This window comes from Squalius cephalus, assembly GCF_949319135.1.
Source record: "Squalius cephalus genome assembly, chromosome: 9".
Taxonomy (NCBI): Eukaryota; Metazoa; Chordata; class Actinopteri; order Cypriniformes; family Leuciscidae; genus Squalius; species Squalius cephalus.
The window spans coordinates 21585799-21599757 of record NC_137130.1 but is presented as its reverse complement, the minus strand read 5'-3'; the positions used below and the strand labels follow the sequence as shown (position 1 = coordinate 21599757).

The window sequence follows — 13959 nt, the reverse complement described above, 5'->3', positions numbered from 1 at the left end:
TATTAATTTTTATTAATTTTTAAATAAACACACTACACAGAGACTCTTCGGTATATATATTTTGAATCTGTTCATGAACGGTTTGAATGATCCATTAACATTATTAGCAACATTATGCATTTCTTTACCTGCCATTTTATTGTGTTTAAGTTAATGTGTCCTTGCTGAATAAAAAGTATTAATTTGTTTAAAAAACAAAAATCTTACTTACCCCAAACTTTTGAATGGTATATTAGTGTTTATTCTAGTTCTATTCTGAGTAGAAAACATGACTGAAAAGCAAACGTTTACTAAACAATTCACTAAACACACTACACAGAGACTCTTCGGTATATATATTTTGAATCCGTTCATGAACGGTTTGAATGATCCATTTCACTATGATGAATCAGACTTTTCAACGTTAAGTAGTGTCATTACTGTTAGTTACCCCTAAACACTGCCTCTAGTAATGAAGTCTGGTACTGTACTGTTTGTGCATTGGTGACAGAAGGTCGGAACAAGCCACTTGTTTCTACCTCATATTTTCTGTGTTTTCATTTCATTCAGAAATACTTTAACATCCTTAGCCTAACTCAGAAAGTCCTATTCAATATTCTCTTGCAAAAAGTTTACCATCTGCACTAGTGTTTTCACAATATTTCACTCACTGTAATAATGTCACACACTAGTTAACTGTCAGACTCTATGGTGGATTAATTATCATAACATTGAGATGACCAAATCATTGTACTCTACACCAATGATACGTACACTCTATTCTATCTGTACGCAGACTTAAATAGCTTAATATCTTTGTACATGATAAATAGCGGTGACACAGAAAACCAAATCCACCAGATCTGCCTCTTCTATCTCTCTTGTTTCCTCTTTTGCCGACCCAGCTGTGGACAGCTGCTCCAAATTACCTAGAGGTATTAGTAAGGGCTCCCCCGAGAACGTGTACGAGCAAAAATTACGTGTCGGTTCCGTGTGGTCTCAGTTCATTTTCAGCTGCGATACAATTCAAACCTCTAATCAACTGTGTCCCCATTCAGACAGGCCAGAAAGTCCACTAACCTAACAAACTGCTTACATTCCCAGTGCTTGACCACATGAACTTTGTTTTTCATGCAGCTTTAGGATAATGGAGAAGAAGTAAAACGAGCGTGAAGAAAAAAATGCATAGCATGGAATGTATTCATTTTTGGCACTTCCTCCATCACCCACGTTTCCCACCATCACCCTCTGCCTACAAATGAAACAATTTATAAAAGTCATCCGATGACAGAGGTGTCACGCCTGAAGCCTGTTTAAAAGAATGTGTTTCTAAGAAAGCCTGAGCACATGCAGACCACCTGGATACAGACGTCAGCCCACCTGAAAATACAACTTTTGCCAATGATCAGAGCAGCAAAAAAAGGCCTCTGTATACAGAGCTGAAAATCCAACATAAACCTGCATGAATTCCATGTTGGTCCAGGCTGGTTTATGCTGGTCAGAGCTGGTATAGTGCTGGTCTAGCTGATGGACCAGCATATGAAGTTCCAAAGCAAAACAGAGCTGCTAGAACTCCTGCTTCCCATGCTGGTGACCAGAAACCAGCAACCAGCATCCCATGCTGGTCCAAGAATGAAAAACATACCTTATGCTGGTGACCAGCAATGCTGGATTTCATTAACAATGGCAATGATTAACTAAAAAAGATCACAATGCGGTCACATTTAATGTGAAATTTGGCAAATTTAAAGGAAATTGCCACAATGAAGTATTTTTCCTGATGGATTTCCAGTGGCAAAAAACTTCCCTATGCAAATTTCACAATGGTTTTCCCATTGGGTTCTAGTAGCATTAAACGTAGTGTTAAGTTTGGTAAAATTTGACACATTAATTTGCAGAACAGTCCAATAGAAAGCCTTTTGGTCTGACAGTGAGCTTAGTGTGGGTGGGTGTTCGTAACAGCAACAAACTAAAACTGAAGATCCACAACGGATGAGGCGCTCATTCTATTTACTCAGGTGTCTAAGCCAGTTTTGTAAATGCTACATTGCAATGTTATGAAAAATAAAAATCATTATTTAGGGTTGGCTCATTTGCTAGCCGGCGGAATAACTTTGGATGTTAATTTCGTTGTCATTACTTCATTCATGGTATTTGTTTGTTTCACGTTTTGGGTTTTGTTTCTTCTTCTTATCATTGTCATGTTTCTATGTCTTGTCATGTGATTCCCTGTTTGTCATATGATCCTGTCATGTGACTTGTCATTGGTTAATCGTCTGATCATTGTTCACAGGTGTTTATTGTCTTGTAATTAGTCTGTGTATTTAAGCCCTCATGTTTGCCCTGTGTCTTTGTAGAGTATTGATTGTTTCCTGTTCCTGTTCCTGTTCCTGTTCCTGTTCCTGTTCCTGTTCCTGTTCCTGTTCCTGTTCCTGTTCCTGTTCCTGTTCCTGTTCCTGTTCCTAGTTTCCAGTCTTGTCATGCCTTTGTTTTATGTTTGATCACGTTTTGTCAATAAATTGCATTTGGGTTCTCACTTCAACTTGCCTCCAGTAGACTAAATCATCACAGACTAATTACAAGACAATGAACACCTGTGAACAATGATCAGACGATTAAACAATGACAAGACACATGGCAGGATCACATGACAAACAGGGAATCACATGACAAGACACAGAAACATGACAATAACAAGAACAAGAAACAAAACCCAAAATGTGACAGGTTGCATCTGTTCCCTCTTTCTTTCACCTGTGAAAATGTGACTGCACATTTAGACATAGATGACATATTTTCTGTAATAAAAAGCTGATATATAAACTGATATGCTACTGTATAATAATTTTACATTTAAGATATACTTTTTTTTAAAATATGTAAAAAATAAATGGACAGACAGCTAGTTTGGGTGAGTCAGAGCCCTTCACATTAGACACGTTCTTGCATCTGTCTCACATTTTGGTATGCTGTATTAAATTAACAACAACGTTCTACTCTGTTTTATTAAAAAAGCTAAAAAAAAAAACTTCCTGTGGCCCACTATTTGAGTACTTATTGCTGCTAATTTATCACTGTCATTAATCTTTTCTTTTGTTTTAAATTAGAATATAACATGTTTTAATTTCAATTTAAGAATCTAAAACAGGACGAAAAATTGACTAGTGTCCAAGTGTTTTAGCACCTGAAGTCTTGTGAGAGTAATAAACGTCAGGAGGATATTTATAGCGTAGTATATGGAGAATGTCCAAATCCCCGCTCTGCAATAACGCACATGCATCTGCTAACCACATCAGACCTGCCCTCTCTCTTTTTCATTTGCTCCCTCTCCTTTCCTATGACAGTAAGGTGAGCTAATAGAAAAGTGTATAGCATCAGCCCCTACTGATCTCCCACCGTACACTTTCTATTCATTTACACATTCTCTGGCAGCCCAGCAGGCCTCCGTCGCAGGATAAATTTAGCTCACATTCACCTTTAAGAAGTCAAATGAAGTTTGATATCAGCTTTAGATTACTAGTGAAACCATTAGATGACATGTCAGTGTTATCTGGCAAAGCAATGCCACATACAATGATTTACATGGTGCCCAAGCCATCACTTCTATAATGATTTGTATCCATGCAATCCTTTACATTATTGATTTCACATTTTACAGTGCTCACAATCTATTAGTCTTCTAAACTATATCCTTATATATCTAACTATCCCCTATCCAACAGGTTCACCATCTGAATGTTGAAAACAAATTAACAATTAAAAAAGATGATGATTTAAACACCCATGTTTAAGTTTAAATTTTATTTATATCCTTAAAAGTATGAGCAATAATCATAGTGATGCTCAAAAGTACTACTAATAACAGAAACGTTATTGTTTTACGGGAGTAACTTGCATGCAGCACTATGTTATTGGAGCACGAGGACTTGTTATTGGTGTGAAGGAGTTGTTGCACGGCCAATGTGTTGGTGGTATTTTTAAAGATTCATCAGTGACCACAACTACTTTTCACAGCCAGCCTGAACCACACAAATCAAAACTTGAAAGTATTGTGTACAGTAGGCCTGTGTCTGCCCACATCCAGGGTGTTGAGAGCATGTTTAGAGAACATGAAGAGCATACATTTGAAATGACTTTGCTTGTAAACATGTGAAAAAGAAAGAATGAGGGAGTGTGAGAGAAGGGGAAAGAGCAGTATTGAGTGTGTTTGAGAGAGAGAGAGAGAGCATGAGTGTGTTTCTGACCATATAAATCATTTCAGCGCAGCTGCAGCCCGCTCCCCGATCTATCCGAAGATAAGCCTTCTCAAATCTCCCTCCGACATCATCTGGCTCTTCACGGAGTTCTCAGGTTCGTCTGGAAGCATGTGTGTGTGGATTGCTGCAACTGTAGATGACATTAAATATAAATATACCCAATTAAATTAATGTATATCAGTATCAACTGATAAATAATTGTTGATATTCACATATTACATTACAAATTAAAGACTAAAATACATACATTTCAGTGTCAGTGTCAGTGTACAGTATATATACTGTGTGTGTGTGTGTGTGTGTGTGTGTGTGTGTGTGTGTGTGTGTGTGTGTGTGTGTGTGTATGTATATATATACACACAAAAAAAGTGTATATTTTATATAGCACAAACTAAATAATATAGTCTGACTGAAAAATGTGTTTTCCAATTATCACTTTCAAGTCCTGTTTTATCACCTCCAATTTGTCCTGCTTCAGAGAGGACGGTTTGTTTGACAAAAGTACAGAGAAGCTTTTAAATTGAAATAGCTTTATTCACATGTAAAGGGCATGTGGGTGGACAGGGTGATTTTAGCAGGGGGGATTGAGAGAGTTCAGGGAGTAAGAAGAGAAGAAAACAGCAGATGGACTTTGGATCAGTCTCACAGTGACTTGGCAGTCAGATTTCATACTTTGCACGTATGAAGTGATTCTCTCTTTTAGTCATACACACACACACACACACGCACGCACAGTAAAAGTAAAAAGAGACAGAACTTGGAATAGCCTTAATTTGACAAAAGTTTTAGGCAAATTATTTTCTTTTTCAAGACTAAATTTTCTGACAGCATATAATGTAATGTACCAACTGTGACATTTGCTAAAAGGTTTATTTAATATTAAATTGTCTATTCTTACAAATATTCTCAGAAATGAAGTAAAACTGGCCACAACTGTCTAATTATTTAATGAAACAAAAACATATCAACATAAGGGCTGATACTCGCAAATGTGAAAAACAAAAACACCATGTGTGTGCTTACATTATCAGCACAGGGTATATAACTGGTAGAAGCATCAGTAATCATATTTAGGCGTTTGTCATAATAAAATGCTGTGCAGTGATTTGTCAGCAGCTCCATGGCCCGGGCTGGGCAACAGAGTGTGTTTTTTGGAGCCTGGCCTTTTGCACGGGCAATATAACACAATAAGGCTACATTAGCCGTTTCTTTTCCCAGTAGAGATATGCTTAATGAGCTGGAGACATCTCCAAACCCAGCGCCAACACTCGCACCTCACACCTCAGGCGACAAGAGTGTGAGTGTTTTTGTGGTCAGGCACAGTATGGCTTTAAACCAGAGTGAAATGCATATTAATCCCAACATGTTTACAGTCTTTGGAGAATGTTTTAGAAGAACGATTAGAAAAAGAAAGCTAATTTTACATTACAATTTTATATTACATACATTTACAGATATACATTTTGGCAGAAATGTCTGTTCAAAGCAATATAAATAATTTAATAAATTGCATCAATAACATTGCTGTTGCTAACGCTATACTTTAATAATAATACTAATAATAACAACAACAAAAATATCAAATTAAATCTATTAAACTGAAATAAAAGCCATGAACTTAAATGTCATAATATTTTATAGGTTACATAACAATTTTTTTTTTACTGAGTAATGTAGTGTATTGATTAAGCTACAATGTGAGCATCACTTTGGCCACGTTCACACTGTCCAGTTCAATCCGATAATTGTGTACCTGATTAGAATCTGATCTAAATAATTGGCAGCACACTGCGTATCACAACTTTTCAGATGTGATTTGTTTGTCTCGTTCATTTTGTTTGTCCTGGCACTCTTTCGTTGAGTTGGTTTCTATGGCAATGATGTTTTTGCAAGTTTTGCAAAAGTGCAGGTTTTTGAAAACGAAACCGTTACTGTCACTGTGTAAACTACAAAAAAAGAGAATTTGTGAAAATGGTGACGTTATGCGCCGTCTAGGAGCGTAATTTGTCTTCACAAAGTGACATCGCCAACTACTGGCCTGACATGCATAATACAACGTTTCAATCGTTTTTGCAGATCAGTGTGAACGGGGATCGTTTTGACAACGTTGTCATCAGTACGTGGAAAACATAAAGGAAAAACTTTTCCATGTTTAGTGCATCGTTGTTGTGTAAACGTACTCTGAAACAGATTTCCAGAAATAAGGTTTGAAGATTTGATTTCAAACTACATAAACGTAACTTGAAACGGATTTGTAAAAACAGATTTCATGTGATTTATACATTTATTCATTTTGCCGTTAACACTTGCTAAATATGATTAGATTCCTATCAGATATGCACAAAAATCTGATTTGGATTGAAGTAAAACAAGGCCTTTTGTCTGCTGTCTCTTTGACTTCCTCAAACAAATCATCAACACCTCCATTTGATGACAACTGCCGCTTATGTCTCTTCTACTGTGTGTTCATCTCAACATGCTTATGTTCAGGTCCATTTGCCCATATTACATATGACCAGGAATGCCACTGATCAACACAAAGTCTCAAGACTTATCACTGTACATTTTTAAACACTGAGTGATCAGAGTTACTTTGTCTGTTCCCACAGGTGGCGGGAGATATTAGGGGTGGTCATGTGATGGGCGTGAGATGCCAGGGAGGACTGGGCAGCCGAGAACAGAACCAGCGGCCTTCAGCCCAGTCTGGAATAGTAGTGTTTACAATCAACATGAGAACAGTGACGTAACCACAAAAAGCATTTATCTCACTTTACTGTACAACTGCAAGAATAACAACGCTGACCCAATTCACAAGGATCTCAAATTGCAGTTGAAGAAAGATCAAAGATCAGATTTGAATTTATAATCTAATTCTAAGTATTCCTGCACTCAAATTGTATTTGTTTGCTCGGGACCCGGTGACTTTCGTGTTAGCCATTATGACAGATATCGCAGTCACACAAATGCCATCTGCATATTCAACACTTGTACAAATAAATTAAAATGTAATTAATTACATTTCTGATCATCAAACTGATGTGCTCCCCTGTCACTTCTCAATTTTATCATGACCAAAAAAAACATCACACACACACACACACAAAAAAAACATGTAATTGTTTTCTGAAATGCTTGGCATAATGGTAATGACAGCAGTATTTGGGACAGTGATTCTTTGTCATTAAAGACATGTACATGTACATTTATATGATATTTTCTGATTTTTTTTATTTCAGGGAAATTATCAAAGTAGAATTTTAATATAATATGAATTTTACTTAAATGTATTTTACAGGAAGAACATTTAACATTTCATAACTTTCAGATTAGAAATAAGTCATTAAAGATAGAACTAAGAGTTTAAAGCTATGTATCCTTTAAAATGAAAATGATTGAGTTTTTAATGAAAAGTATTGCATTTTTCATTTAAAACAATCTTAGAGGACTGAAAAGCTCCGCTAAGATTGTTTTATACGAAAAATGTAATACTTTTCATTAAAAACTCAATCATTTTTTTACTGAATAATTACACAGACACACACACGCATGCACACACACACATACACACACATCTAGGTGCCTTGATGGTAAATTCTGCAAAAACTCCAACTGTTGGGGGTTTGTAATGGGCTTTCCAGGCTAAATTACATAACATGTCTTCAGAAATAAGGTGTAGAACACACTTAATGTGCAGGAAAGATGGCAGAAAAAAGAACATAAAATTCCACCTTTGGACTGTCAATAATGTCCAATCATAAAAGTATGTGTGTAAATTGTTTTACAAATATTTTACTTGGGGTTCCAAAATTGAACTTTTAATATGCAATTCCTTATGCCATAATTTGGGCAGCAGGATTTAGTGACATAGACAGAGAGAATTTAGTGGGTCAGGATACACACACAAACCCCAAACATCCACTGACTGACCTCATTAACTCAGAACAGACACTAGGAGAGCTACCGGTCATCCCTCTCGTTAACACGGCCCTGGGGCATGGACAAGGAGAAGAGTGGCAGCTGTCCATAGGGAGCTAAAGCATTCTCAGAGCACAGACTCATCTTCCCTGAATTAGCTTCTGTGACCCTGCAGACCCTCTGCTGTAGGGAGGTGACCTCCACCTGTCCGGCCCAGATAACAATGATGCTGAATGCCTGCTCAATTGAATCAGATCTGGCAGAGTACATAGCTATTACAGAATATGGATGGAATACGGCTGAAGCATTATGTGTTCTCTGAGATAAAAATAGGCCCAAGTGCCGATATGACTTGCAGGTGCTCAGAAACATCAAAAGAATTTCACTTTTGGAATTCATCTGACCCTTCAGGGCAACTCTAATGCTCACCAGCTTGATGATTCATTCACTACACACTTAATAAATTGGAAATGGTCAACTTATATTCACAAAAGTTTTTTGGAATATGCATAATGTAATAGCAGACTATATGGCTCTGTTCCATAATCTAACAGGGCCTTGCTGCCAACATAGAAACCTGGCTGCATAAATAAGGCCATAACTGAAATGGAGTTAAATAATTAATTTGGAACACACTACATAATCAGCAACTCATATAAAAGTGCATCATATTAATAGAACTCCTGTTGTGAAGCAAATAGGAGACTTAACTCACAATTCATTCCAATAGTTTGTTGTTAGCATGTTGCTAAGCTAACAACAAGATACTTTAAGCAAAAAATATAGCTAACACACACAAATAGTGGGGAAAATAGCATTCTTAATTGTATTAAACTATTTTCATTGATACTTTTATACAGTATATACAATACCATTCTAAAGTTTGAGGTCGATAAGATAAAAAATACAATATTACAATTTAAACTGTTTTAAACTGTTTTCTATTTAATATATTATTTAAAAAAAATGTATTTTACTCCAGTCTTCAGTGTCACATGATCCTTCAGAAATCATTCTCATATGATTTGCTGCTCAATAAATATTTTATATTATTTTCAATGTTTAAAACAGTTGTGCTGCTTAATATTTTTGTAGAAACAGTGAAACATTTTTCCAGGATCTTTGATGAATAGAAAGTTCAAAAGGACAGCATTATATGACTTGTCTATAAATTATTATATCACTTATTATATGAGCATTATAAATGTCTTTACTGTCACTTTTTATCAGTTTAATACCCCAAACTTTTGAATGGTTTGTATTTTCAGCATTTCTCCCATCCACAATTTTAAAATAAGGTAGTAAGGTAAATAATAATTATGCTGCCTACCCTTCAAAATAGCTTTTGTGGGGGAATTACGTCTATGATGCCTTAACACTGGGGTTTGGAACAGAGCAAGTATGAAGAAACTAAGTGCGGGCACAACCAAAGCTGTTGAACCAAACACATATAGGTCTACACTAGTGAGGCCTTTCATTCGAAGAGCTCTTCATTTATAAAAATTATTATTTGTTTCACAGATGCCGCAGATTGCATGTGTCCCTATTATGTCATCCAGCCCACAGAAAAATTCATTTCCTCTTAAAAAATGAGAAAAGCAGGAAGACTGGTTTGTAAAAGTGAAGAGGGCCTCACATGAACCATACTGTGCCTCTCACCACAAATAAGAAATAAAACTTTGGTATAAGAACAAAGCTCAAAGACACAATAAAAGGTTGAATTACAAAAAAAAAAAAAAAAAAAAAAAGCCCACAGAGCATCACTCTAAATTGGAATTATAATACTTTGAATGAGGGTTATACCAGATTTTACATCCAACCACGTGATGTGTCATATATCAAAGTTATATTATAAAGCACATTTCCATCTCACAGGCCTCAGAGGGATGGATATGGACAGCAGTGCCAGAAACTCCCAAGCCTATTACAGACTTTAAATGGTGAAAGTTCATGACCAAAAAAAAAAGAAAGGTTATATATATAGATGTATTTCATGCTTTATTAAACTAAATTCAAAGATAAGACTCTACAAGAAGAACTGCACAGACTCACTCTCTCTTTTTGGTCTAGATGTTACAACAGATTCACGGTACTTTTACATGCCGTGCCAGCAGAGGGAGTTTTGAGTTTTCCTTTCACACAGAAGACTTACTGAATGCATTTTCCCCCTCACAAACTGAGTACAAATATGCAGAGATTAAATGAAAAGAGCTCCCTCAGTTTTGTCTTTCTTAATTGAAAATTTTTAAGAACTATTATTCTAAAATATATATATCTAAATATAAATATGTATTAATCACTGGGGAAAAAAAAAAGGATAAACTGGCACGATTTATGAACATTTCTCTAGTCAGTTCAAATTATGGTGAAATAAAATAAATGTAGATTTAAAGTCACAGAGTACGGGTGTTAAATACACCTGTTGCTGGCTGGGAGCAGCGAACACTGCAGATGAGTTTGGCATGGTCAGTTCAGATCACACGGGGGCCCCCCTGGTCTCTGTGGATCTCCGGTGTGAATCCGCAGGGATTGCACGAAACCTGTCAATCACAGAAAGGAAAAACATCTCAAGTTAGCTTCAGAAGCCTCTCCGAATCTGAAGGATGGATGAGCATCACATTGGGCTGATGCAGTGACATTCTTATGGTGGTGTTGTAACAAGATAATGATCTTACAATATTACACTGACATTGAGAAAACATTTTGCACATTGGCACGTCATGAAGTATAAAATTCACAACATACCGCAATGCATCCTAACTTTCACATGCAGGTGACCATCTACCTCCTTTCTAGCAGACCACAGCTTTGAAATATTCTTCATTATTTTGCACATTTAAAGATGAGCAAAAGACAAAGCAAACTGTCTTTTTTACGTGTGCTGTTGCTTTTTTTAAAAAAGAAACTCAACCAAAAATAAAAAAGTGACATAATTTACTCTGCATGACATTCTTCATGGAACACACACACAAATATTTTGATAAGTTTTTTTTTTTTTTTTGTCCATACAGTTAAAGTCAATGAAGGCCATTGTTGGGATTTCTTGGACCGCATTGACTTTCATTGGGACAAAAACAGTTGCTTTTGTGCTCCGCAGAAGATAAAGTCATTCAGGTTTGGAATGACATGATGGTGAGTAAATGATCACTTGTCACTGATGAATTTTCATTTTTGGCTGAACTATGTATTTAAGCTTTGAACCTCAAAATATACTTCCTATAGTTTATCTGTGCAAGAAAATAAACCAGTAAGAAATGTTTATTTTTCTTCAGATTGGCGAGGTTTAGCACGGCTGAACTGGACTGAGCTCTGAGTATACATACGTCAGAGAGGTCTGCTGCCTTCCTGAAGTTAAGCCCAGATTAGGAATGGTTTGGCTTCCCTGAAAAACACGGCATCCCACAAAGTCAGAGGCCACGCCACGTGGGACTAACTCTTGACCTCCTTGTGAGCAGAGTAGAGAGTTAGAGGGGGTGAAACAGGGAGAAGATTGAATTTTGTTTCCCCGTCAGAGGAGGTTAGAGGTTTTAGGCCAAAATCAACTGTCCCTCTTCATCTATCTCTCCTCATCTCCTTATTTTTCTCTGCACCAAGCTTGTGCAAGAGTGCAGTGCAGCTGTCCCTTTTCTCTCTAATTTTTCTCTGTCAGTTTTCAGCCTATAATTAGCAGAAAGGACCTCAGTGACTCCTCACGAATGTGAATAAGTCTGTGCTGTCCAGAACTAATAGAACTAATCCCCCCTCCCCTCCGCCTGGACATCACTGGGCTGACAGGTTCACAAGTGTACACTGAGTGTGATTCGGTTTCTCAACACCACTACATATCCCCTTAAACCCCAGCACAGTGTACCTTAGCAAGCCCCAAAGCCACAAATCACCGATCAGTTACAGACTCACATGCTCCCCACGCGCTTTGATAAACAGCTTTACGCACTGGATTTACATCTGTGCTAAATGATAATCAATTTTTGCAAGTGAAAGTTATTTTCAGAATGAAATACAGTGGCAGTGCTGAATAATATACAGTAACACAAACATAAAAAGAAGTGAAACATTCTATTTGAGAAAAACTTGCACGTGACAGCCTGAAGGCAGGGCTGTAGGGGAAAAAAAGTGCTTAAAAAAACTTTGAAATAATGAAAATATTTGCCATTTTTACATAAATAAAAATGCTACAGTCAAAACCTAATTATCACTTAACTAAGTTACATATACGGTGGAAAACTAAATGATTTATCATCACATCATGCCATTTTACTGTAAAATACTGTCAAAATTATGTTTTTTTGCTAGTAAAAATATGAATTATGGTGAAAAACAGTAAAAGGACAGTCCTACTCCCTGTGTGACATCACATATTATTACATCTTGTATAACTATTTTATAAGGGTGTTTTTATTGCAGTGTTGTGTGTCAGTCTGATGGTGTTTTTTCTTTATGTGTGTGACGCTGCATGTGCACTGTATATATTTTGGCTATGTTTTTTGGACAGGCTGCTTGAGATAACTTTAATTCCTTATGTGACTTTCAAATGTGCCATCTGTATTATTATAGTGGTTATCAGTGCATTTTAAGATAAAAATATTTACTTTAAAATAAATAGTAAAATATTTAGGCACCAATATGTCATACTGAAATATTGTTATAAAAAAAAATGTTATTATGAAATTAATGCAGTGTATCACTAAAATATCTCAAGCATGAAAGGAGCTATAAGTTAATGTGAACTTAATTGTTTAATTGTAAGCAAGGTAAAATAAAGCTGTGAGAAAAAGTGTTTCCTTTTGTTACACTGTATTCATCCAGTCTCACACTCAGCTAATAGTATACATAAACTTAACTGAAGGTCAGTAAGGTGATCAGAAAATCTGAAATCCTACCACAGCAATTTCCATTTTGAATACAATTGTGTAAGTCAGCGTGAAAATTTCGACAAATGCAGCAAGCAGTAATATTTCTGTTGAAATGTGATATTTATCCCTGTGTAAACCGTGTCATTCATAACATTACAAAGTCATACTTATTTTCCCCTTTCTCACACTTCGTTTGGGAATTATCCAGGGTTAGGATGGCTTTCTTCTGTTCCACGGGCTTTGTGTGCTTTAGCCGTGTCTCCTAAAGTCTTTAGCTTCGATTTCTACAGCTAACTTTCACATTTCTGCAAGCAGATGCAGTTATCCACCATGACAAGCAGCGAATGTACTTTCACTTAAGTTCAGTTGCCTTTACCCAGGGTTATTTTAATAATAAATGCAACTAATATGCTAATGCAAATACACCTGATATGACTGGGTTTGTTCTTTTGGCACAAGTCATGTTTCTCAATTGCTTAGTTTGTGTAAGGAGCAATGCCTCTTAATTCATGCATCTAAATATAGTATGAAATGGTTGTAAACAGACAAAAACCATTACACTTGTCACATATGCAATACAAACTCAATATGAGTATAAATATAGCTATCACATTTTAAATTATATGTATAAAATAATTTAAAAATTATTTATATACTATTTATTAATTATATGTGTGTGTACTGTGTATATACACACACAGATGCAGGGTTTCCTAAAAGTACATTGTCCAGAGCTTCACACACCCTCAACCGGCTTCTCGTCGTCCCACAGTGTATCCTGGTATCACTTCCCCATGTAAACAGCACACAAGCACACGGCTGTCCACGTGATGTAAAAGAAAACAGGACTCATCGGACCAGGTGACCTTCTTCCTCTGCTCCGAGGTCCAGGTCTGACACTGTCGGCACATTCGCCGGTGGACAGGGGTCATCATAGGCGATCTGATTGGCCTGTG

At 36.4% G+C, this 13959-nt stretch overlaps 1 long non-coding RNA gene across 1 annotated transcript; it reads right to left on the bottom strand.

Moving 5' to 3' along the window:
* Nucleotides 1–3749: 3749 nt before the first annotated feature.
* LOC307164648 lies at nt 3750–13898 on the bottom strand. The gene is made up of 3 exons (XR_013822309.1): nt 13748–13898; nt 10570–10690; nt 3750–4365 (listed from the first exon to the last, which is right to left on the bottom strand). It is a non-coding gene; the product is annotated as an uncharacterized lncRNA (long non-coding RNA).
* Nucleotides 13899–13959: the final 61 nt, after the last annotated feature.